Below are 27,017 nucleotides of genomic sequence, written 5' to 3' on the forward strand. Positions count from 1 at the left end.
GACGGCCCCAAGAGCTCACTAGGACTTCCTGGGTAGAAAAAGTGAGATGGGGTTTGCGTACCCCTCCTCTTTTCTGCCAATTGCTTCCACAATTGGCCCCTGTCAGGCTCCAGTGATTGCACTACAATCCCCTCAGGACGATATCTTTAGCCACACATACCTGTATTCTTTATGATATAGATTATGCTAGTCTGCTGTTCATCATGATCAGAAAAATACAACAGACTTTCTTTCTGGGAGCATGCTATATAATTTCCTCCTTTTCTCTTTTTTTTCCAAGATGGACAGTTGCTTTTCTTGTTCTTTGTTTCTGTCTGCCTCACACAGTTGTTTAAATGTATATAGATATGTGCTGACCCACTTGGAGGAATCAACAAAAATCCTTTGTTTGTATATGGCAGATTAGGATACAAGAGGCTGATAGTAATTCAAAGCAAACAAATTGCATTATTTCACTTTTCTAGGAGAAAGGGTCACGTCAGACTGTCATGTTGGTTTCAAGTTTAAATTTGGCATGTAAAAAGGCAAAAGGAATGAGGTAACTTCGTATAACTATGTACAACAGCTTGTCACAAAAATGTAGCTGTTTTGTTTTACAGGTAGGTCTTTCAAACTGTAGACTGCTCTCTTGGCAGTCACTGCATAAATAAACAGACAAGCTTCTTTGTCTCTAAATACTTAAGTATGTATACCAGAGCATTCACACAAGTCCCCATTTCCCTTCTAAATTAATTGATAGGGATCACCCCCTTTTACTAGAGCTATTTCCCTTAGGGAAGGGCTACCAGTCCAACTGATGTAGAACTTACTAAGGACATCTGATTGACATAGAACAATGCAACCCAGAATCAGAATCACACAGAGGTGGGAGAGACCACAAAGGGCCATCTAGTACAGATCTCCACCTTCTTGGGGACATACAAACTACACAGTCCTGACAGATGCTCCTCCTGTCTCCTGAGTTCAAGCAGTCCACCAGCTTCAGCCTTCCTGGCATCAGGATTACAGGTGCAGACTACCATGCTTGGCTGTCAGGAAGGCTGAGGACAATGAACTGCATGAGTTCAGGAGTTCTAAGCTGCAGTGGGTTATATCAATAGGATGTTCAGCATGACTGTTTTTTTTTCTAGAAATAGACAGAACTTTATGTGAAAAAAGGAGAAACCAAGTCTCAAAACTTTTAATTCTAAAGTTACATGATTTTTATGACAAGACAAAAACAACTTTTGGATGTGCATAGATGTCTCCTCAAATAGACAAGGGAATTAGATGGTTCCTAAGATACACTGGGCCCAGACCATGAATGGTTCTGGTTCAAGGTTCTGGTTTAGACCATTAACAGTCTAACTCCCAGAGGGTACGTGAAACACATACCTGCTCTGGGGTAAATTGGTCACTCCCCCCCCCTTGCAAACACACATGCAAATACACACACTTCCCTTCCTTTTCCCCCTCCCCCCCTTACCTGCTGGTTTCCTAACCTCCTCTTTGGTTCCTGAACCCTCCCTTACTCATGCACACATGCACACACAGACACACAGAGAGAGACTCCCTTTCCCCCTCCCATTTCCTCCTTACCTCTAAGTTTACCAACCTCCTTACTTCCTACTCCCCCCCCCACTCACATACATACACACACATGTGCACACAGACTCCCTTTCCTTCCCCCCTCCCATTTCCCCCTTACCTTTTGGTAAGACGATCATATATAAATTACAATAAAAGGTAAAGGTATCCCCTGTGCAAGCACCGAGTCATGTCTGACCCTTGGGGTGATGCCTCCAGCGTTTTCTTGGCAGACTCAATATGGGATGGTTTGCCAGTGCCTTCCCCAGTCATTACCGTTTACCCCCAGCAAGCTGGGTACTCATTTTACCGACCTTGGAAGAATGGAAGGCTGAGGCAACCTTGAGCTGGCTGCTGGGATTGAACTCCCAGCCTCATGGTCAGAGCTTCAGACAGCATGCTGGCTGCTTTACCACTCCGCACCACAAGAGGCTCTTTATAAATTACAATACAGTGGCCAGTATTGTGGGTGAATGCTTAATTCTCTCTTTAACAGAAGAGAATCCCAGAGAGATAAGCTGTTTTGAGAGGTTTGAAGATCTGATGCTATTTGGTGGTTGTTGTTGTTAGGTGTGAAGTCATGTCTCACCCATCGCGACCCCATGGACAGTGATCCTCCAGGCCTTCCTGTCCTCTACCATTCCCGGAGTCCATTTAAGTATGCACTGACTGCTTCAGAGACTCCATCCAGCCACCTCATTCTCTGTCATCCCCTTCTTCTTTTCCACTCAATCGCTCCTACCATTAGGCTCTTCTCCAGGGAGTCCTTCCTTCTCATGAGGTGGCCAAAGTATTTGAGTTTCATCTTCAGGATCTGGCCTTCTAAGGAGCAGTCAGGGCTGATCTCCTCTAGGACTGACTGGTCTGTTCGCCTTGCAGTCCAAGGGACTTGCAAGAGTCTTCTCCAGCACCAGAGTTCAAAAGCCTCAATTCTTTGACACTTGGCCTTCCTTATGGTCCAACTTTCACAGCCATACATTGCAACTGGGAATACCATAGCCTTGACTAGATGCACTTTTGTTGGCAGGGTGATGTCTCTGCTTTTTAGGATGCTGTCTAGATTTCCTCCCCAGGAGCAAGCGTCTTTTAATTTCTTTGCTGCAGTCCCCATCTGCAGTGATCTTGGAGCCCAGGAAAATAAAATCTGTCACTACCTCAATTTCTTCCCCATCTATTTGCCAGGAATTGAGAGGGCCGGATGCCATGATCTTTGTGTTCTTGAAGTTGAGTTTCAAGCCAACTTTTGCACTCTCCTCCTTCACCTGCATCAACAGGCTCTTTAGTTCCTCTTCGCTTTCTGCCAATCGAATGGTATCATCTGCATATCTGAGGTTGTTGATATTGCTGTTTGGTAAAAATCTTCAATAATCAATAGTTACATCCATCGCATATATGCATTTGCATTTTTTATTTGTAGTTTCAGTTCAGACTCAAAGTGTCTCCCCTCCTCCAATTTTCCCAACAACACCCCTATGAAGTAGGCCAGTCTGAGAGTTTGTGAATGGGCCCACGGTCATGGGGCAAACTTCTGAATATCTGAAAAAGGCAATTTAAATAAATCCATTAAGTTTATATTGCCAAGAATATATTATCAGGGGAAGTTTCCTTGCAATTCAAAAGAATTATTTCTAAACTATCGTTAAGTATACTTGATATGCAACAATAAAGCTATATTTTCCCTTAGCAATAAAAAAGTCAGCCTATATCAACCCTTTGAGGCTGTAGTACAGCACAGATACCAATGAACACATAATAAATAAGCCACTGTGCCTTTTCCACAAAGTCAGAGAGTAAGATGGGTTTTTAGATTCCACAGTCTGCAGTTTTCCAAAGTTCAAATGAAAAACAGATATGATATTCTGACGGAGACTGCCTGGAACATTCATTGCAGTTTCACATTCAGAAAGGCATGCAGCCTAAGTCATCCAAAAAGGTAAATATTTCTTCCCAGCATGCTTTTATGTATTAGGATGATGGCCTTGTGAAAATGAGATTTACAGGAATTCTTTCTAGCAATATATGAAAAAGCTGCTTTTCCTGCAAGACCAGCTGGAAGGGAAAAGAAGGTGTCCCAAGGGTCAAGGATTAGCAATAGGATTGTCGGCACAGGGAAATTCCTAGAGATTTGAGGGCAGAGTAGGGTTGCCAGGCCCAGCCTTGCAATTAGCAGGATAGGATGGGGGAAGCAGGAGGGACATCCATTGATAGCAGTGTGACCTCAAATCCAGGGAAATCCAGAAGTAATGTCATTCCTCTCAAAGAATCTCTGAAAAATCTATGGTTTTATCATAGAGTTTCTATTAATGCTTAGAGATAACATGGCAACACTTCTGGGTTTTTCCTTGAAGTAATGACATGCAACACCCACTGTGAGTGCAAAATCTGCATCCCCCAGTGGGCATATGGCTACTCTAGGGTGGAGGCTGGGGAGGGCAGAGGTCGGGGAGGGAAGGTACCTCAGTGAGGTATAATGCCATAAAGTGCTACCTCCAGAGCAGTCATTTTCTCCAAGGGAACTGATCTCTTTAGCCTGAAAAGCATCTTCAGACCTCAAAGGTCAGTTCCCTTGGAGAAAATGAAGGATAGACTCTATAGCATTATAACCTGAAGGGTCTCTCTCCAGACTCCACCTCCAAACCTCCAGGAATTTCCCAACCCAGACTTGGCAACCCTAATCAAAGCACCCATCACACTCTATCAAAAATCCCAAGATGCCTGCAGGCTCAAAATGTTGGAGATATTAATGTTGTATTGGTCATGCACTGAAGTAATAGCACTGAAGATACAGCTTAAATTTCAGCTCTAATCTGATCTTTAAGTATACAAAGCAGCTAGCTGCTTACTTAATTTAGTTGCAAGCATTATCATGCACTTATTAGCACACTTCTTGTTTCAACTTATCAGCTAGCCTAATTAGCCTGTTCCATGATGTTTCTGACTGGATACCTGATTGGGGATAACAGCTTACAGGTCAGGCCACACAGCTCTTTGCCTGGGCCTTGAGCTTGTATTTAAGATGTGGGGCACCATGTTTCATTGCCTTCCAGCCTCCTGCATGTTGCCTTATGTCAGTCTCTCTTAAACTTTTTTACCACTGAGAAACACCTGAAACTTTCTTCAGGTTTCCAGGAGCCCCAGGAGTGCTGTGATCATGCTGAATATGGTTGGAAGGCATAGCTATATACATGCCCACCCAGGGCTCTTCCATTTTCCACCCCCTCTAGGCCCATCATTGGCCATTTTGGTAGAGGTTGGATGGGTTGACATGACCATGTATGGCCATATCATCCGATAAATATTTAACATTTTTTTAAATATATATATTAAAATTTAATTAACTCCCACCCATTCAGGAAACCCTTCCAGGGCTGTCAAGAAACCCCAGGGTTTCATAAAACCCTGTTTGAGAAAGCCTGCCTTATGTTGTTCTTTACTCTCAGTGTCTGCTACTTTGAATTGACTGCCTAGCTGCAGTGATGTAGAGATCCAGATAATCAACAGCGAAGCAGAAAATGGACAGCCAATGTTCTATAATCAGCAGTGAAGATATACCTGGATTTCTCTTCCCTAGATTTTTCATCAGTTTCCCTGTAGATGTAAAATAAAATGATCCCCAGCCTTCAGGCAAAAGATATAGACAAACTGGTTCCAATATGGCTATGGACTCACTGGCAGTCTTCAAGCAAAGGTTGGATACACACTTTTCTTGGATGCTTTAGGATGCTTAGGGCTGATCCTGCGTTGAGCAGGGGATTGGACCAGATGGCCAGTATGGTCCCTTCCAACTCTATGATTCTATGATTCTATGACCCACTTTGGTAAGTTATAACTTGGAAATGCTATAACTGTGCAAGGAAAATGTGGAGTGGGGGACCAGGATGTGAAGAATATTTTTTTTTCTGCTGACAGGTTCTTTGCAATCTCTTTTCAAAGAAATACATGGATTGTATTTGATATGACAAGCAGTGATGGGAGTAGCAGATATAATTTTTTAAAACAGAAAAAGGGAGAAGGCACAGTTATTTGAGAGGAGTCAGCATTTTCTGCCTTTTTAGTCTTCTGTGATGGTGTGCTCTGCGGGTAGGAGAACCACTGAAGCACTAAAGCTTGCCCTGTTTCCCCACTGTCAGTGGGTGGGAGGCTTTGACTGGCAGCCCATCGATGGATGGCTGCTACTGACCTGATTACTTTGCAAAGAGCTTTGTGTCTGAGAATCCTTTTAATTATTGTTATTATCATCTTCAGAGGCAGAAGCCTCGTCTTAGGGAGAGGTAACAAATATGGACATTCACGACCAGGATTAACAACAAGCCGCACTAGTGAGCAAGGGCCAAAGGCTGAGCTGAACTGAATGTAATTCAAAACCTCCACAGCTGTTTTCATTTTCCTCCCTTCAACACAGCCTCTGTGTGGCACTTCAGGGAGAATTATGAAAGTGGTGTGTAATTCAGAGAAGAAATGTCCTCCTCAACCTAACCCCCCCCCCCCGCAGTGCCGCCTTTTCCTGAAGCAGTGAAAACTGCTGTGGTAGATCATTTTCTGTTCAAGGGAAATATCAGATTCTATTTAATAGGTATTTGCTGTGTAGACTCTGACTATTTCTAACTGCTTACTTTCCAGTCCTGTTTCCCTTCCATTCTTATTCAGAACTTCCATCCATTAACCTAAGCCACCTATTGTGCGTGTCTTTTGTGATAAAAATGGAATTGACTTCAGTGGATGTAGAGCAGTTCAGAAAAGCCAGAGGATTTTTTTATCTCTTGAAAGAGAATGCTGAATTATTTGGTCTATGTTAATAGGGCTAGTGCTTCACATACATCTCAAAGGGTTGTAAAATCTCTTCAATTCACTGATCTTATCTTTGGCAAACTTAAAATGCATCCAAGGGTTTGGGTTTGTGACCCACATTATACTTTTATACTCTTATAGTATCATCCTAAATGGGTCTACTCAGAATTCAACTAAATTCTGTTAAATTGGATTTAATCCGAGGCAAGTGTTTTTTAGGATTGTATAGCCAGGCTGCAGTTCTAAACATGCTTAAGAGAAAGTAAGCTCATTAAATTCAGCAAGATTAACACCTGAATATACTTGTTTAGGATGATACTGTATGAGATCGCCACTGTTTCTGGCACAAGGAAAACCACGTGGAAGAGACAGTGAATAGTTAATGCTTTAACCCGGTCTGAGAACTGATCTTTCTCTTGCCATTTCTTGGCTTTTGAAAACTTTGGTTCAAAGTTTGGGGCCTAGTAAAATTATGAAAGGTTTATCTCTGGGAACTTAATGACATGCAATTTCAAGAGAGGTAAGGAATGGGATGGAGCATGAAAAATTTATTTTAGACCATCTTTGTAAATCCTCTTGAACAAGAGGTAATGAGGCAAAAAACTGGATGTGAGGTTAACCTGGAAAAAGTAAAGTATTTAGGAGTATATATTGATAAAGATTTGGAACACCTGTTTGAAAATAATTATAAAACAGTATGGAAGAAGGTACAAGAGGATTTACAAAGATAGTCTAAAATGAATTGTTCATGGTCAGCAGGAATGGCAACCATTAAAATGAACATATTACCGAAGCTGAATTCCCTATTTCAAGTTTTGCCTATAGATTTGCCTATAGTCATTAAAGATAAAACTTTATGAAGCTGGCAAAGTTGTCTTAATAAATTTATTGGAATTACAAAAGACCAAGAGTAGCTTTTAAAATCCTCCAGGATGACAAGATGAGAGATCAAGTATTTAAGATTGTATTATCATGCTTCGGTTTTAACTTGGATAACCAAGTGGATTATGACCCTAGCACATCAGCCAACTGGCAGGCCAGTTGTAAAGCAAGGAGTTTAGGCACCTCTGGTACACCATTCCACTAACTGATTGACAATTTGGTGCCATCAAAAGAGCCCCCAAGTTTTAAAAAGATTGGACCAGAGGGTCCAATTCTACAGGCACATGAAGAGGTTGCCCCCATCCAGCCTCCACGATTTCTAATGGTGAGATAAGAACAGAGAATCTTTTATTTTTCTTTTGAGGAGAGGCTTCAACAGCTAAGCTGCAAATGTGATGCCTTTACTTCAAATGCCTCCTCTGCCAACCATGAAATAGATGGAAAGGGGAAATTTCCTATTGACTTTAATGGCACCATTGACTTCGATGGCACCAAACTGCTTCAGGTTCTGCTAAATCTATTTGGCCAAATCTGAGACAGGGAAGGATGCTTTGAGTGCTTCAGATTCAACCCAAATCTGAAACAAGCTGATTGTTTTTTTACATGCCTAATGACAATCACAGACAAACATGGCTACCCTCTGAAACTACTTTTGGAAGTATTTCAGAGGCTGCTACCATTGTTAAAAACTGCGGTCCTTATGCTTTGCTTCTTGAAAGTTAGCTTGCTGCTTGTCTTCTTCCCACGTTAGCTCAGCTGGTCCTTTCTATATGAGCAATGGGCTATGCTGCTCATTCTTGTATGTTTAAGTTGCAACTGGGATCTATCAAAGTCTGTATAGGGAAGGACCTCACTTAGGTTTTGTGCTGAGATTGTGGCCCCTCACTGGTTAGCATTCTCCTTTGGTCAGTGTTTTCTCTTAGTTGAAAATAATAAAGAGAGATACTGTTATGTCTGCCAAAGTACCTGAAGTACTCTACAAAAGTACCTGAAGATTGAAGGTGGAACCTGGATGGCTGGGGCTTAGAGAAGGGACGGACCTCAGTAGGGTATAATGCCATGGAAGTCACCTTCCAAAACAGCCATTTTCTCCAGGTAAAATGGAATAACAGATGTTTATAATAGACAAATAATAAATAAATATTGGATTTATGTAGTCTGGAGATCAGTTATAATTCCAGGAGCTCTTCATCCCCCACACGGAAGTTGGCATCCATAGCCTGTTGTTGAAGCTTCCAGGGTCTCCTTTGACCAGGCTACAAAGCCACAGAGGGGAAATGTACACCCTCATTGAAGTGGCAGGTTCCTCATATCCAGCATGAAATGTTCTTAGTACACTGAGGCAAAACTCTTTCTTGTTGTCCTCCTCAGCTTCTCCAGCCAATCAATATAAGTTCCTCCATGAAACATGGAATTTTATACTGGAACATTTTATTAGGCTTTGGAGAGGGAACGCCCCACCCCCTTTTTCATTTGTATTTTTTGCCATTCCATTTGGTACTTTAGTTGGATGCAAATCTCAGCTGCAAAAAAAATGTTCCTACTTAAAAAAAAAGAACTCTTCAGTACTTTCCATTTGAGTGAACGAAGAATTCAGAACAGGCTATGTGCAAACAACTACAGTTAGCCACAGAGGCAACTCAAGTGTGAACTCAATATTTATTCAGGTTTTTACATCATTATTTACTACAGAAATCAGTGTAAAAACAGCACTTACACCTATGCCACATCACGCCTCTACACTACCTCTGGGATGCCAAGCAGCTGTATTAAAAGAATCAGCTATGCTGTATGTGTGTTTTACAATGTTTTCCAAAACCTTTTACAACATGTAGAAACTCTTCTATAAAAGTAGTCTTATTATTCCCAGTGTTAAAGTTTGCTGCACAAATATTTTGCTTGTCTATCTCCCTCTCTTCTTTTTAAAAAGCATTGTGCTACAAACATAATGACCAAGTGTTTCTTATAAGTACGTTTTCAGGAGTTCTAATCATGTTTTGTCCCTTGATGACACCTGTTAAGCTATTTCTCCATGCCCATATTTTATATTTATTAGTTGTTGAATTTTTACTCTGCCTTCCCTGAATTCAGGAGAGTAATACATTAATAACCAACCACATTTCCAGTAAAAACAGACAGCACCAATAATTAAAAACTAACATTTAAAATATCTACTTATAATTAAAATTATAAAAAATAATCAATGCAATTAATTGAAAATTATTTTTAAAGGATTAACAATAAGCAAAAGAAGCCCAATCTCTTAACCTGTCAGTATATACCTCACAATTTAGATTGTAAATTAAAAATACATTAAAATAGGAAAGAAGCAACTGTAGCATTATTTGTGGAATAGAGAGCATGGGATTAGTCAAACCACTAAAAAGGCAGAGCACCAAGAACTAGGATGAGATGAGAAAGGGGAAGAAAATAGCTGCAAGTAATGTGCAAATGAGTCCAGAGACCTTGCTGGACCTTGCTTTCCCTAGATTTATCTCTGCAAAGACTCTCCCCAGAGGGCTTCTCTGAGAGCACTATGCATGTGAAGAGGGACATGGGCATTTGGCTTAGTAGGCAAGGGGAGGCAGTTGAAGGGAATGTCTGGGTGAAGTAACTGAGCCCCCCTCAGTCTCACCAAAGTGGTCAGCATGGAGGTGTTCATGAAAATGCAGTTCTTCCCCCAATCCCCCATGAAAGGGAGAGGAGTGGGTTATCCAGCAGAGGACTTTGTCTTGTCCCAGCACTTGGAGTTTGTGATGAATGTGCAACATGGATTTTCCCCTCTCTGCCAGAGTCATGTCAGTTGACCTTTCTGGGCTTTACTTTGCTACAACTGTTCAGCCCTGAAATGAACAGGCAGGTGTGTCTGCCCCCTCTTCCAAGGAAGATGAGTAAGTGGGCTTGGCTTTTTGTTTGATCTTGTCTCACCACAGCTGTTGAGTGCCTAATATGAACTTGAGGAGGCAGCACCACCTCATTGCTGGAGAGGAAAGGGTTAGCATGGCCATGATCCAAGTCTTTAAGCCTCACCATAATTGTTGTGTGTTTCTTCAGAACATCACAAGAGCTGGGGGGTTGTCCAGTACTGCTACTCTAAGAAGCCTGGACAGAAGATGTGAGAACTAGCCAACCAGCTTCCTCCCAAGAAAGCCCCCACTTACCTTTCCACTTTGGACGAGGGCACAAGTATGAGGGAACTGATCACTCAAATCAAGGCTATGGATCAGGCTAGGAAATAGAAACTTGCAAAGTCTGATCAGTTAGCAGGCGATTCTTCTCCCCTCAACCAACCTAGGTAAACAGAAGAAAAGTTCACAGTAATCTTTATTATTATTACTATTAATCTTATTATAGAATCATAGAATCATAGAGTTGGAAGGGGCCATACAGGCCATCTAGTCCAACCCCTTGCTCAACGCAGGATCAGCCATAACCATCCTAAAGCATCCAAGAAAAGTGTGTATCCAGCCTTTGCTTGAAGACTGCCAGTGAGGGGGAGTTCACCACCTCCTTAGGCAGCCTATTCCACTGCTGAACTAGTCTGACTGTGAATTTTTTTTCCTGATATCGAGCCTATATCGTTGTAAGGTAAAGGTAAAGGTATCCCCTGTGCAAGCACCGGGTCATGTCTGACCCTTGGGGTGACGCCCTCCAGCGTTTTCATGGCAGACTCAATACGGGGTGGTTTGCCAGTGCCTTCCCCAGTCATTACCGTTTACCCCCCAGCAAGCTGGGTACTCATTTTACCGACCTCGGAAGGATGGAAGGCTGAGTCAACCTTGAGCCAGCTGCTGGGATTGAACTCCCAGCCTCATGGGCAAAGCTTTCAGACGGCTGCCTTACCACTCTGCGCCACAAGAGGCTCATTCCACATATCGTTGTACTTGAAGTTTAAACCCATTACTTGAAGTTTAAACCCATTACGTCCTCTCCTCTGCAGCCAACAGAAACAGCATCCTGCCCTCCTCCAAGTGACAACCTTGCAAATATTTAAAGAGGGCTATCATGTCCCCTCTCAACCTCCTTTTCTCCAGGCTGAACATTCCCAAGTCCCTCAACCAACCTTCATAGGGCTTGGTCCCTTGGCCCCAGGTCATCTTCGTCGCTCTCCTCTGTACCCTTTCAATTTTATTTACGTCCTTCTTGAAGTGAGGCCTCCAGAACTGCACACAGTACTCCAGGTGTGGTCTGACCAGTGCCATATACAATGGAACTATGACATCTTGTGATTTTGATGTGATGCCCCTGTTGATACAGCCCAAAATGGCATTCGCCTTTTTTACTACTGCATCACACTGCCTGCTCATGTTTAGTTTACAATCCACAAGTACTCCAAGGTCTCCTTCACACACAGTGTTACCTAGAAGTGTATCCCCCATCCAGTAGGCATGCTTTTCATTTTTCTGACCCAGATTATCTTTACACTTATCTTTATTAAATTGCATCATGTTCTCATTTGCCCATTTTTCCATTGTGTTCAGATCTTGTTGAACTCTGTCTCTATCTTCTGGAGTATTTGCCAGTCCTCCCAATTTGGTGTCATCTGCAAACTTGATGAGTAGTCCCTCCACCCCCTCATCATTAATAAATATGTTAAGAAGTACCGGGCCGAGCACCGAGCCCTGAGGTACCCCGCTACTCACCTCTCTCCAGTCTGATGAAACACCATTGACAACAACTCTTTGAGTGCAGTTCTCTAACCAATGCCCTATCCACCTGACTATCTGAAAATCCAGATTGCAGTCCTTCAACTTATCCATCAGAACATCATGGGAAACCTTGTCAAAAGCTTTACTAAAATCCAAGTAAATGACATCAACCGAATTTACACGATCCAGCAAACCTGTTACTTGGTCAAAAAAGGAAACCAGGTTGGTCTGGCAAGACCTGTTGGAGACAAATCCATGCTGACTTCATTGGATCACCAAATTGTCCTCCAGATGTTTGCAGATCGCTCCCTTTAATATCTGCTCCATTATCTTCCCCACAACAGAGGTCAGACTCACTGGTCTGTAGTTTCCCGGGTCATCCTTCCTCCCTTTTTTGAAGATCGGAATAACATTTGCTCTCTTCCAGTCCTCTGGGACATCTCCAGTCCTTAAAGTGGTCCCGAAGATGATGGACAAGGGCTGTGCAAGTTCTCTGGAAAGTTCTTTGAGCACTCTCGGGTGCATTTCATCCAGCCCAGGGGTTGTTATTTAGCCTATCCTTCCATGTTGCTCAGGGTGGGTAACAACATTATGAAACATCATACAAAAGTTTAAACATTATTAACTAAATGAATGCCTCCAACTAAAATTCCAGAACGGGAGTTTTGGAGTCAGGAGCTGATCTTTGCCACCATCACCCTCCTCCCCAGTGGTGAGGCCAGCATTTTTTGTGGATGTTATTTTCGGTCCTGACCATAAGCCAGGTGGAATAGTTCTGTCTTTCAGGCCCTGCAGAATGGATTAAGGTCCCACGGGACTCTGATATTCCTTGGGAACACATTTCACCTCCTTTGGCTGAGGTGTTCTGAGCAGGTATTGATTCAAAGAATTTAATATTCTTGGGAAAATATAAGGAAAAATATGACCCCATTCTAAAAGACATACCTTTTGTCAACTCTCTATGATATGATGAGGCAATTGGAAAAGTATACAGAATAATCTTGGTCATCTGACACAATGCTCAATATGTGCCAGGCATATGGAGATGTCTCCTTGAAGACTGCCTTCTATTATGGGGGCTCTTGCCATGGTAACACAAGGTGGACCAGAGGAGCAGAGGGTAGGGTATGATGCTATGGATGCAACCCTATTCAGATGTTACAGGACTTTTCTGGCTCTAAGGGGAATTGGCTCAGGTTGCCTGCTTCAGCACCAGGATGGTATGGTCTTGATATATTATCAGTTTTGAAACCTGAATGTCCAATGCTGTGTTATCAGTGTAGTAATATTCATCAAAGGTTATGAGCAATGTCTACTGCTGCTAGACTTAATTTCTAAATGCATGCCATCCAAAGAGTGAACAGGTGACACTATCATTCTTATACTGCATACATAAGCATGCAGGCAGACACTGCTTACTTTAGCAAGTGTGTGCATGAGTCAGTCCCAAAAGGTCAGTCCTTGGTGGTCTAATGGAGAAGAGGATTAGTAGCTTTGGATCTGACACCTAACTGAAGCACAGACTGATGTGACCAAAACAACATCTGTTTACTAGTAAGAAGATACAGAAGGAGAACAGCTGATTTTCAGGAAGTGCACAAGGGAGTTCAGGCAGTCTACAATTCTAATCAACAAGCACAACAAACTGAGCAAAGAGTCCACCCCATGAGACTAAACCAACACATGAATGTCAGATAGTGGGGCAACAGACTATTTCATTGTAATGCATATAATAATTGCATCTCAGAGACAAGGTGGGTTTGTTGATAGACATAATAGACTGCTTGCTAGCCACAACCCATCCTAAAAGTTGAGGAAGTATCATGTTGATGAAGATCAAACATTAATAAAACCTAGTAAGTAATATCCTTTGTCTTCAATTTGGATGCTGGTAAAGAAGAAACCTTCTTTGTGGGATACCATACATGCTTGTGGACTATTCAGCTTGGTGAGTTACATGTTGTACAGGTTTTGGTGCAGACATGTAGAAAAAGGCAATCAAGGAAAATCGAAAAAGCTATGGTAACCTTGTGCCATCTCCTGAGCCTTTAGAGATATTGTCCTGGAAATCAAAACAGATGTGCAACCATCAGACCATTTCCTCATGATCAAAACGCAGGTTGCTGCCAACATCAGGTGGAAACAGCATTAAAACCCATGTGTGATGAGAGGCTGTGCAGGGGCAAATTCCTCATGCAGAAATGGTCTCAGAATTGTTGGGGTGGAATAACCAAAAGCAAAATTGGTTGCACCTTTTATTCTTTTATATTTTTTTGAAGTCATGATTATTTTAGTGCACTAGCTAAACTGTCATAAAGCCGCTTCCCTTCCCCATTTTCAGGATTTTATTTTCTTGTTAAACTGGAATAAATAACCTATAGGCACACTTTGTTCTTCCCTCAACTAGTGCCCTATGTATTTCTTCGTGGAGTATTCACAGCCTGAGACTATAGTTGTTTTCCGAAAGAAAGCATTTGTATCTCAGCAGGTTAGAAAGATGTTTTGCTTACAACCTTAAGAATTTTTGTATCTTTTTCATAAAGTTAGGCCAAGCTATCTTGTATACCTTGATTCCCTGTCTCTGACTTCTTTCTAATTCAGAGGAATGTGTGAAATCTTTATTCTGGTTTTCAATAAGATCCAGCTTATATTGACAAAACTGATACTGAGAAACTTATATAATAGACCTCCTGTATTGCAGGAAAGTGTCTGAAAGAAGTTTGATGATGCAAAAGCAGAAATGTTCTTGTTAAACATTTGCTTTGATGGAATATCAGAATAATTACTCATGAGCTCATATAATTATGCTTGGGCTCGTGTTAGTTCTACCTTTGGATCAAAACTTTACTAGATACTCACTAAGAATTTCACAACCGTTCTTCCTTCCCTTCTGGCTGCAAGTCAATTAATTTACCTGTTCCTCCATCCAGAAAAAGTTCTAAGGCAACTAATGCAGTATGATTAGCTACTTCTGCCAATTGCGTCTCAGTGCCAAAGACAGGACTGCAAAGCTTGCAAACAGAGAGCAGAATTAACCAAACAACTTCACTGTTGGCAAGTTCTTGGTTTGGAAGAGCTTGGCTTTGCAACTTCACATGTTATTTCATTAGGTTATCATGTTCTACACAGTACATATTTCATGTGCATACATTTGTACACACATCACATTATATGTGCATTGCTAAAATTATAGAATGAACTGATCAATTTAAAATATTCCCACTGACATTGTAAATTGTAAGTTTGTTGAGCTGAAGCTTCAGTTGCCAGGTTTTAACCTAGCAGGGGTTATGACTGTATTGTAGCCCATAGAAAAAAGAGACATGAAATGGAAATCATGACAAATCCTTAACACAGGCCCATTGTGATGTATTTTGTACCTTGCCTGTTGATTTACAGTAGTCAACAAAGACAACTAGATGTCAGAAACAAAATTTCTCTTCTGCCTTTGATTTAATGTGGATCAAGTCAGTTAAAGACTAAAGCTGATTTCATCTCTCTGACTTCAAAGGGCCAGGCCACCAGTTTTATAAACTCAGTCGAGCCTAAATCCCTGGATTCAAGTCATGCTGGTCAATCTATGACTAAAGCATATGGAATCCAGGTATTTATGAATAGGTGGGTTGAAGTTCTATGAGTTCAGATACAGAATTTTGAAAGGGTAAGTTTTACAGAAGAAAAGCATAAAATTCCTGTATAATAGGTCTAACACCACAGTTATTTCAATTTAAATAAGCTGTGGGGGAATGATTCTACAGCCTTTGGCCTCTAGACTTACTATGCATTTCAACATCTACTTCAAATTACTAGATGAGGTCATAGAATCATAGAATCATAGAGTTGGAAGGGGCCATACAGGCCATCTAGTCCAACCCCCTGTTCAACGCAGGATTAGCCCTAAGCATCCTAAAGCATCCAAGAAAAGTGTGTATCCAACATTTGCTTGAAGACTGCCAGTGAGGGGGAGCTCCCCACCTCCTTAGGCAGCCTATTCCACTGCTGAACTACTCTGACTGTGAATTTTTTTTCCTGATATCTAGCCTATATCATTGTACTTGAAGTTTAAACCCATTACTGCGTGTCCTCTCCTCTGCAGCCAACAGAAACAGCATCCTGCCCTCTTCCAAGTGACAACCTTTCAAATACTTAAAGAGGGCTATCATGTCCCCTCTCAACCTCCTTTTCTCCAGGCTGAACATTCCCAAGTCCCTCAACCTATCTTCATAGGGCTTGGTCCCTTGGCTCCAGATCATCTTCGTCGCTCTCCTCTGTACCCTTTCAATTTTATCTACATCCTTCTTGAAGTGAGGCCTCCAGAACTGCACACAGTACTCCAAGTGTGGTCTGACCAGTGCCGTATATAATGGGACTATGACATCTTGTGATTTTGATGTGATGCCTCTGTTGATACAGCCCAAAATGGCATTTGCCTTTTTTACCGCTGCATCACACTGCCTGCTCATGTTTAGTTTACAATCCACAAGTACCCCAAGGTCTCGTTCACACACAGTGTTACCTAGAAGCGTATCCCCCATCCAGTAGGCATGCTTTTCATTTTTCTGACCCAGATGCAGAACTTTACACTTATCTTTATTAAATTGCATCTTGTTCTCATTTGCCCATTTTTCCATTGTGTTCAGATCTCGCTGAACTCTGTCTCTATCTTCCGGAGTATTTGCCAGTCCTCCCAATTTGGTGTCATCTGCAAACTTGATGAGTAGTCACTCCACCCCCTCATCTAGATCATTAATAAATATGTTAAAAAGTACCGGGCCGAGCACCGAGCCCTGAGGTACCCCGCTACTCACCTCTCTCCAGTCTGATGAAACACCATTGACAACAACTCTTTGAGTGCGGTTCTCTAACCAAGGTCATCTGAAGATTTGGGCTGGATCACTACTGATATGTAGATGTGGAAACTGTCAGTTCCTTGAGGCAATTTTGAAGTGTGTAGGAGCTAATAAACTAAACTTTATCCATACAAGATTGAAGTGCTATTGATGAGAAGCAGTTCTGGTCTGGGACTTAAGGTGTCATCCATCCTGGATGGGGCTGCCTGGAAGGAATAGGTCTGTGGTTTTAAAATTATATTTATTTATTCATTATATTTATGCATTATTTTTTATTTTTTATTACCTGCTACTCCCAGCCAAGCTGGCTCGTGGCAGGTTACACATTGAAAACCCCACAATAAAACCCAAATTAAATACTGTATCCCACCCTGGTGACAAAAAAAAACACCAACCCCCACTCCACAATTTCCCAAGTTCCTGCCTCAAGGGATAGATGGTAAGAGATGGTAATCGGGGAGTGGCTGCTGTTCTAGCCAATTGGAGGGGGGGTGGCTAGGTCTAATTAACCTGGACTTGTCCAAAGACCTTATGGAAGAGCTCTGTCTTACAGGCCTTGAGGAACTGAGAAAGCTCTGACAGGACCCTCAGCTCACCTTGAAGCTCATTCTACCAGGTTGGGGCCATGACCAAAAAAACCCTGCCTTGTGGCTCAAGGCGGTTTTGCTTTGCATATGCTTTTAATGTGTTAGCTGCTCTTGGACTTAGTCCTACTGCTGAATAAGCAAGTGACAGCTATGGCCAGGACCACTTTCAACTGGTTACCCAAGCATTTCCTGGGCAGAAATATATGGTCACTGGGGTGTTTCCCCACCTGGAGGTCTGGGCAGAAATATATGGTCACTGGGGTGTATCCCCACCTGGAGGTTGGCAACCTTAGGAGCAACCAAATAGAGGGTCTTCTCAGTCATGACACCAAAACTCTGGAACTCTTTCCCCAGGAAGACTCATCAGTCTTTTTCTGTTACCATCTTCTGAGAGTAGAGTTTTTTGTTTGGTTTAGAGATCTCTTATCTTTCCTTCCTGCCCTATGTTTCAATTGTTGGTTTTATGTTTCTGCATTTTAGCTTTGGTTTTAATTATGTGGTTTTGTTTAGTTTTTAAATTATATATCCTTTTAATGTTTTAGCTGCTTCAGTAGCCCTGAGGAAAGCAGAAAGATAAAGTATACATTTTGTAAATACACACACACATACACACATGCACATACATCTGTGTATGCATGCATTGTGGGAAATTTTTCATGTATCCTGTATCATTAAACAGATTTGAACTGAAAATGTAATTTAGTTATGAAGAACAAGAAAATATTTACTGATACTGTGACAACAAGCAATTTGCCATCCTGATATTTTTTCTTTGGCATAAGGCCAGTTGCTCTTTTTGCCAAGATACAGAGCAAACTTTATGTTCTTACATTCAAAAAGAAGCTATTTCCATCTTAGACACATTCCTTTCATTTCCACAGAAACTGATTAGGTCTTTGCTGCTCTTACATAGACATAAATTTTTTCCAACTTAACATGTTGCTTTAGGACAGCTCTACTAGGCAGTAGGATTCCATATGTGCTGTAATGTTTATGTTTCTAAGCAATACCTTTAGTGACCACATTGGGGTACCAAAAGAAAAATGAAAAGAAAAGGCTACTTTTAAATTTTCTGTTTCTGGCTATCTGCATTGGAAAGGGGAACGAAAAAGAAGGTGGTCTGTATTCCTGGCACACTGCGCGCTGAAAGAAATGTCTTTTATAGGCCAAATTGTGTACAGATCCCACCAATAAAACCTTGTAGCCCTGAGTGCCTATTTTTAAAAATGAGTGGATTTCATTGGAATTAGTTCAGGAGAAAGAAAAACATTAATTCACAGACACGGGAGATCTGAAACAAAATATCTTGTCATTATGAAATCTGCAGGTGTTGGACAGGCATGTTTTGCAACTGCCAAAATATTTCCAACGGCTCAGTCTTTTGGGACATTTTGTTTAACATTCAAGCAAGTAGCTTCACAAACTCCACTAAACCAAAGACATTCATGAACAAGCAAACAGATTACTTAGGCATGTTGACCAAAAATATATATATTCTTTACATGTTCAAAGCTCCTTCAGGATTACAGGAGGACTCTGCTTTATTTAATAGGTTTAGGATCAAGCATTCAAACCATAAAACAAAGATAAATACTTTTTCATACAATACACAATTGAGATGTGTAATTCATGACTTTGAGATGCTGAAAAGGTTTCTTTCTTGAAGAGAAGCAATGACCATTTCCACACTTGAGGCTTTGCAACAGGCTGCAGGCTAGAGTTTGAGCCAGGGCAGATTGCCCAACCTCTTCCTGCTTCCGCACAGGGGAGCATTTGGCCCAGCACACTTCATCTGCCCCAGATTTGTGCTCCCATATGGGAGCCAGGGCAACATAGCTCCCAGTATGAAAACAGTCAATGAGGAAATGCCTATGTTTCAGGAGATACTTTTGGTATCAGTAAACTTCAGACAGACAGAAAATTGGAATGAACAGCCACAAGATTTATCATTTTATTTGCTCTGATGTACATACACTATTTCCTGAAGATGAAACTCAAATACTTTGGCCACCTCATGAGAAGGAAGGACTCCCTGGAGAAGAGCCTAATGCTGTGAGCGATCGAGGGCAAAAGAAGGGGACGACAGAGAATGAGGTGGCTGGATGGAGTCACTGAAGCAGTAGGTGCAAACTTAAATGGACTCTGGGGAATGGTAGAGGACAGGAAGGCCTGGAGGATCATTGTCCATGGGGTCGCGATGCGTCAGACACAACTTCGCACCTAACAACCACAACATACACTATAGGACCTGCCTAAAATAATAGTTTTTGAAGTTTTGAGTAACCACCTATACTTGACTCAGACAACTCAGAAACTACAGCTGGTAAAGAACACTGCTGCCCAGTTACTATCAGGTTGAACGTGCATGTTATATCCATTTTGCAGTCACTTTGTGGGTTACTGATCAGTTACTAGATTCAATTCATGGTTCTAGTTATCACCTACAATACCCTTTGTGACCTAAACTTCCTGCTCCACATCACCATCACTCACCTGAACAAAGTCTTCTGAAGACACCATCCAAAAAATGGGAAAGATCAGCAGCTGTTTGTTCATGTGCATTCTCATATGGATTCTTCGACCTTGTGTGACAGTTTGCCTGAGGAAGCCAGGAAGGACTCCACTATTCTTGCATTCAAGATAATGGGCAAAACAGAAGTGCTCAGGACATTTGTGGTTTATTTAAAGACTAGAAATTTTGCAGAATGGACTAATCCTATATAACAGAATAGGATTATAATCCACTGCAATGATTATTATAGATATCACCTTCTTTAAATGTATTATTAATACCTTGTATTTCATGTCTTATATAAATTATAGGATACCTTGCCCTCTATAGTTTATTGTTCACAATGTTCTCTGTTTCTTAAATCCTAACCCTCTTGCATTCTGCATTGGTAGTTTTATGCTGCCTAACTGCATTGTTTTATATCCTATAATTCTCCTTGACTGTCAGTGAGAGCGGTGGGCTGTAAATAAAGTACATAAATAAGCAGGAACCCTGCTGCAACCCACCAAGCAGGCCATTGCACTGCTGCCACCCAGGACCAGAATGCACCAAGGGAGAGAATGAAGAAAATACAGCACCCCTGCTTGCTCTGAACTAGAGAGCTCTGCAGGTGCAGGTTTGACACCTGCAACCATGTCCCCTTTTGTGACATAGATGCATGGGAAAGGAATCATGTCAATTCTGATCATAGAAAACATTCCTGCTGCCTCATTATCTATTTTTGATCTCTGAGATTTTGTGAGAAGGGCCCCTTTCTCTGTACCATGGTATACCTGAAAGGTTCTTGATAAAAATAATACCCAATAATCATTCTGTGTTCTATCAAATTTTGCCACAAGTAGAGCTTTAATTGCAGGAGCTAATGTCACATTTTGAAAGCTGAAATTAGATCAAAGTCTGATCAAACTGCCTTTAAACCATAATCCAAATTGCATCACATCCAGCCTAAATTGCTGCTGTCCCTTTATATATTTCATTGCAAAGGAAAAAGAGTATGGTGCTCCCAAACATACATATGCAGGGCAGACATAATTTGGCTTTTAGTGTGTGGCAAGGCATTATACCAGAGCAAAGAGTATAATTACAGCTTGCACAAACATGGCTTCAAGACTCTTTTAATGTAAAATGCATGACTAACATCATAATTCTAGCCATTAGCTAAGTTACATAATCCTGCATAAACATATATATGTCTATATAAAGCCAGCAGCATCAGCATCACCAGATTTCTATTTTTAGGGGTTTGAGGAGTGATTAATTTTCTGCCCTTATTAATTGCAGCACATGTTAACATTTGATCAATTGCATTAGCTAATATTATAAGAACAAAATGAAATAGTTTCATCTGTTTTTACAATAAGACAGAGAGCATCATGGGAGCAGGCACGGTGGTCATGAATAAAAGAGAAACATTCATTTATGATAATTGGTTGCAGCTCACCATTTGGCTGGTTCTTGTGACCTAAATGTATCCAGTTGTTTCCTTTCTTTCCCTTTGGTTTTTGGGTCACTCCTAATGGTTTAATTCAACAAAAAATGTCTACCATTTCCTGTAACCTCTGTCTTTTTTCATTCTACCTTCCAAACTAAGAGGGTTTTTTTCACACAGAGAAAAAAAATCTCTCTCTCTTTCTCTCTCTCTCTCTCTCTCTCTCTCTCTCTCCCCTTCCAAGTGAACAAAGTCAATATTGTTGACAGAGACAAGGTCCTCCCCCCTCCCCCATGTAATAGCTATTTATTTGTTTCTCCTTTGAGTTCACAAAGCTTTTTTTGTTTGATCCCCTCGGTCAAAACTTTGACACGGAACATGCCCTCTCTGACCAAGAGCAATTTCTAGGAGTGGGGGGAGGAAGACAAATATCTTCATTCATGTTTAAGAAAGCAAAGAAATTGTTGTAGATTAATATTTGTGCATTTGTAGCAAATTTTCTGATAGGTCTGTAACACGTTCAGCCACCCTGGTTGAGAAATACAAGGGGCAAGACTACCATGGAGAGCTGAGCTTTTGTTACTCTTGGACACCTTTCAAAACATCAGCATGCCTCCAGTTTTCCTTATCCCAGCTGTTTTCCAGCACAAAGTAAAAGTACTGTGTGTTGTTTTCAAGAATGAGGCACTGCCTGCCTGAGGAATCCTTCAAATGCAAGATGGAGTTCTTCATTTTTTGCAAAAGTTCCACTCTAAGCAAATATCACAAAATTGATTTTTTTAAAAAAATGTTTCTCATTTACAGATGTCCAGTTTAGAAAAGGACACAACTGAAGTTTCATGTTCAGCAGCTCAAGTACTCAATGTAGTCAATGGCAGATATTACTAAATACAGTAGATCTGTTTTGGTACCAAGATAGTGGGCCATTCCGCATTCGTCCAAAATAGCACAATGGTTACTAATTGAAATCGCTACAGTTTTGCCATTATGCACAACGTCGTTGACAATCTGCAACACTCCTGAAACCGATCTGCAAAAAGCGCTTAGTTGTAGCGCTGTCAGGGAAATCCCAAAAAGTGGATTCACCTTCCGGAAAGCGCTACACTCCTGCAACCAATCTGCAACACTAGTGGGAAAGTTCTGTGCGTTACTATTGTTGCGGTTTCTGCAAAGTCCCTCCCCCTGGTTCTCCCCTCTGATCTCCCAGCGAAGCGATCGCCATTTTTTTTTTCTCCGAGTGAGCGGAGATCAACGCACCAGCGAGCCTTCGTTTACCCAGCGAGGCTTCCCTGGCTGCAGCCCCTCTGTTTAAAGTCACCAAGCACAAGCATCGCAGAGGCCCGTTTGCTGGTTTATTTTCACTTTATTTTTCACACTATTTTCGGCTGAAAATCGCGCCCGTGGGGGGGGGGGTTTCACTTGGGGGGAGCGTGGCAACGAAGGAACGGCAGCTCAAACACCACCTGCTAGCTGGATGGGTCTCTCCGTTGCAACGAATCAATGCATATTCGTTGCAACAGGTGTGTGTGTGTGTGTGTGTGTGTGTGTGTGTGTGTGTGTGTGTGTGTGTGTGTGTGTGTTTTAAAACCTTCCTTAAAGGGAAAGAGGCTGTTTGGGAGCATGATAACAACCGCCCATTGGCTGGTTGACGGCCAGGGGTGGGACACAGCTTAGCAATAGCGCTTCCTGGCTAGCGATTTTTGCAGAGACCAGAACCCTGTGGGAAACGATAGAAACGCAACTGGATTCCACTACAAAGGCAGGTATGCATTACGCCAAATTCCACTATTTAAAATGGCGATTTTTCGTTCAGCAAACAATTTGCTACATGGATCCCGGTGCGGAATGACCCAGTGTTTTGCTGTCCAGAGAAAAAGCCAGAAGGGGGTTCCAACATCAGTCCTGCAACCACCACAAAGATGAGGCAGGAGGGTAGAGCTGCAGCTCCTTCTTGGGGGCAAGAGGAAGGCACAGTACTTGCCTGCAGCTCCAGTGTTGGTTGGTACAGCTGTGGGGCCAGCTTTCTTCAAAGTGGTAAAAGTGGGTGGTAAGCTGGTAATGCTGTGGTTTTCAACCTGGCAAACCAGAACCAAAGCCACACCTTCACAGCTCAACATTGGCCTGCTGCAAACAGATCGAGGAGGAGGCCTGATTACATTTGGCATAGACCACTCAAAAATTTTTCCCACGGACAGAAGGCAACACCTGGTATTGGCTGGCTTCCTATGAACCAGAGGAAGGGGGAGGGACTTGCAGGGTTTTTTTGGGGGGAGCTATTTAAATTCCTCCAACACAGAGCCAAGGATTACACAGTCAAAGCTACTCCTCTCTCCACAGAACTAGGTCAAAGATAATAGCAGAGAGTGAAAGGAGATGCTGACAAAAAGAAGTGGATCAGAATAAAGATTCAACCCCCTCCCTTCCCTGTCTGAGGACTTTGCAGGAGTGAAGGTTGAAATCAGTATACCCTCTGGTAGCCTCATTTCCAGAGGGTAGGATTGCCAATGTCCTGGTAGTGTCTAGAGATTCCCTCCACTATTACAACTGATCTCCAGGAGACAAAAATCAATTCACCTAGAGAAAATGACTGCTTTGGAACATGGACTCTATGGCATTATACCCTGCTGAGTTCCCTTCAATCTCCAAACCCTGCTTTCCTCAGGCTTTATGCTAAAATATCCAGGCATTTCTCAACCTCGAGCTGGAAAACCTAAAGAAGTTGGGAGTACAATACCCTTGATGAACAACCTGCCAACCAAGAATGGCATCTTTTTATTGCAATAATGGGGTATTTACGGGGTTTTATATGATTTTACTTTGATTTTATATTTTATTGTGAACTGCCGTGAGACCTTTTGGCGAATGGCGGTATATAAATCCAACTATAAATAAAATAAATAAAAAATTAGATAGCCTTCCTTTTGTACTGCTAGCACTGGCCCACCTCCTCACATCTACAAACTGCTACTGTAGGTACAATTAGATTACTTGCATTGTGGTGGGATTCTATAACCTAATGCCACTAGTCTTCAAACCTTTGTGTCACATAGAGGCAGGGCAGGGATTTTATGCACTACCCATATATAATGAATAGAGAGATCTATTCAAAATCTATGACTGTGTGTAAATGTCTCTATGTTCACAGGAATATGATTTGTTTTGACTTCTCACTGAACATAAGTGTGGTCTGCCACCATGATGTAACTTTCTTCTGCCCATTTGAATCATGTTCATTATCTATGGTCTGGTGTGCTTTGTTTGTTCCTGAACATTGATGGAATTGAATTGGCCATCTGAGTTTAGAAACACCACTAATATTTGCAAAATGTTCCCAGTTACTTTAAATGTTGGGATTAAAGACCACCCAAAATGGAAAAGTCATAATCAAGAACAAATATTTTTGTACTTCTCTGACCATTTCCACACAGGGCAAAAAGGCCAGGCCAGTGCTCATATGGCAGCGGGACTAATCCCCACTTCCACACAACATCAGCACTGGCTTGGCCCCCTCCAGGGCCTGGTGTGCTTTGGCCCTCTGTTGCCCCATGGCAAGAGACCACATATATTTCCACATTCCCTTTTCTACCATGGGCACCAACATGGCCTATCCAAGCACAGGCTCATGAAAAAGGGAAGAGTTGGTCCTTCCAGACCCAGCTCTTCCCCCTCCTATAGTGTTCCGGAAGGGACCAAAAATGCCTTTGTTGGCTCCGCAGTGCTTCACAATGGTGCAGAGCTGACTGGGCATAAAAAAAAATAATGATGAAGGTGAGATTGCATTGTGCCTTACGTGGAGGCAGAAATCCAGGGGGGATGGGGACACAGGAAGCAGGGGCACACAACCCTGTCACAAACTCCTGGCAGTGGCCCAGTGCAGCCATGTTTCTGGTTCATGTTGAATCTCATGATTATACACTTAATAATTTCATACAGGAGATTCTTGAGTCTCAAACTGTCTCAAGTGTCATAAAGTATTACATGAGTCTATGCTAAAAAGGTACACCTGTTTTAGAAACCTTCATTGTATGACCTTCATTGTATTTGTCTTGTTGCCATAATACCTTCAGAAGGTCCATTCTTCAAACATTGGTAGAAGGTCCCATGTCCCGGGGGGGGGGGGGGCGGTATCTACTTTACCACTTCTTTTCATTGAAGACTAAAAGCACATTTTGTCTAGGTTCATTTCAGTAATTAGAAATAATCATACTAATGTCTATGATAGTAAGTACTTTTGTTCCCCCCAAAGGCAGAAGGCCCTAATTTGGTGCATCAAATATGTTTTCCTTGAAAAGCATTTCTGGGTTGATTCTGCACTTACTTTGTTTATTCTGGTGTGGATCCTGCTGAATTCAGATTGATTTGAACTCAGGTCTTCCTCTATCCCCTCCCCCCCCCTAATTGAAACAGAAAATGTTTTGTACATTAATGGTGGAAGCTCAGAACGTGGAGGGAAGGCAAGATAGCTGGAGGCTCTTTCTTTCTTTTCTTGAATGGGGAGGGGGGAGAGGATTGGATACAGAAGAAAAGGGGGAGGGGAAACCAAGAGGCAAATCTATGCTGAGATAAGTTAGGGTTTCTAGAGTGCGGTCACTTTAAGACAAGCCTTGCAACCGAGAACCAGGAAGTCTTTGAACCAATCAGGGAAGCCCTGGCCAATCAGGGAAGACTCCTTTGCTCCCAGGCATGAAGCAGTAAATTAATTCACAAAAAGGAGCCATTTTCTCATGTCGGTCTTTCAAATATCAAAGCTTATATCCACTCCAGGGCATAGTCTGCATGGGGATTTTTATGCAGTCCCAGTTTGAATTAATCCCTCCCATCTACAATGAATTTTATTTGCATTTTGATTTTGGGCACTTAAAATTTTCCCTTTGCAACAAGCATGATTGATTCATGGTGATCTTACCTTTCCACTGCAATATCCTGGAGTGGACATAAGCCTCAATATTTGAAAAACCAGCATCAGGAAGATTGCAGCCCTCTGCTCTTTGCGAATTAACTTGCTGCCATGAGGCTGTAGCAAAGAAGTCTTTCCTGACTAGCCAAGGCATCAGTTCAAAGACTTCCTGCTTCCCGGTTGCAAGGCTTGTCTTAAAGAGACTGTGCTCCAGAAACCCTCTCTCAGCAGAGATTTGCCTCTTGGTTTTTTTCCCCTCCTCTGCTGTCTCCAATCCTCTCTACCACCATGTTCAAGAAAAGTAAGAGGCTCCTACTGTGCTTGGCTCCCCCTCCCCACCCCAGTTCTGAGCTTCCCCAGTGCAGAACACTTTCTCTTTCAATGTGGGGGAGGGGGATAGAGGAAGACCCAAGTTCAAATCCATCTGAATTCAGAAGGATCCACAACAGGATAAACAAAGTAAGTGCAGAATCAGCCCAGGACATCATGGGGGAACGGTAATGTCACCACGAATCAATCATGCATGTTGCAGAGAGAAAATTTAAAGCACCCAAAATCAAACAGGAAATTAAGCATAGACTGCAGGAATTCATTTCATTTGAATGAACTGGGAGTGAGTTTGAACTGGGAGTGAGTAAAAAGCCCCATGCAAACTACACCCTGGTCTTGAGATACAAAACTGAATCTCCACATAAGGATTTCAAAGAGACAGAGGAACTAGAGATCAAATTGCCAACATACACTGGATCATGGAGAAGCCTGCTGAGTGACCTTTGGCCAGTCACACACTTTCAGCCTTATGTTATGTTCAAAATCCTACAAGCTAGGCACCAGCAATATGTGGACCGAGAACTTCC

General features: G+C 42.0%; 1 long non-coding RNA gene across 1 annotated transcript in view; it reads right to left on the reverse strand.

Annotated features, from left to right (window-relative positions):
- Positions 1-12,128: 12,128 nt before the first annotated feature.
- LOC143835716 (uncharacterized) overlaps positions 12,129-27,017 on the reverse strand; it is a 61,089-nt gene continuing 46,200 nt past the window's right edge. The window contains exons 7-8 of the long non-coding RNA XR_013230324.1: positions 16,694-16,941; positions 12,129-13,947 (exon numbers count right to left, since the gene is read on the reverse strand). This is a non-coding gene — a long non-coding RNA (uncharacterized LOC143835716). The remainder of the gene's footprint in view (positions 13,948-16,693; positions 16,942-27,017) is intronic.

The sequence above is a fragment of the Paroedura picta genome, chromosome 4 (assembly GCF_049243985.1).
Source record: "Paroedura picta isolate Pp20150507F chromosome 4, Ppicta_v3.0, whole genome shotgun sequence".
In the NCBI taxonomy this organism is placed as follows: Eukaryota; Metazoa; Chordata; class Lepidosauria; order Squamata; family Gekkonidae; genus Paroedura; species Paroedura picta.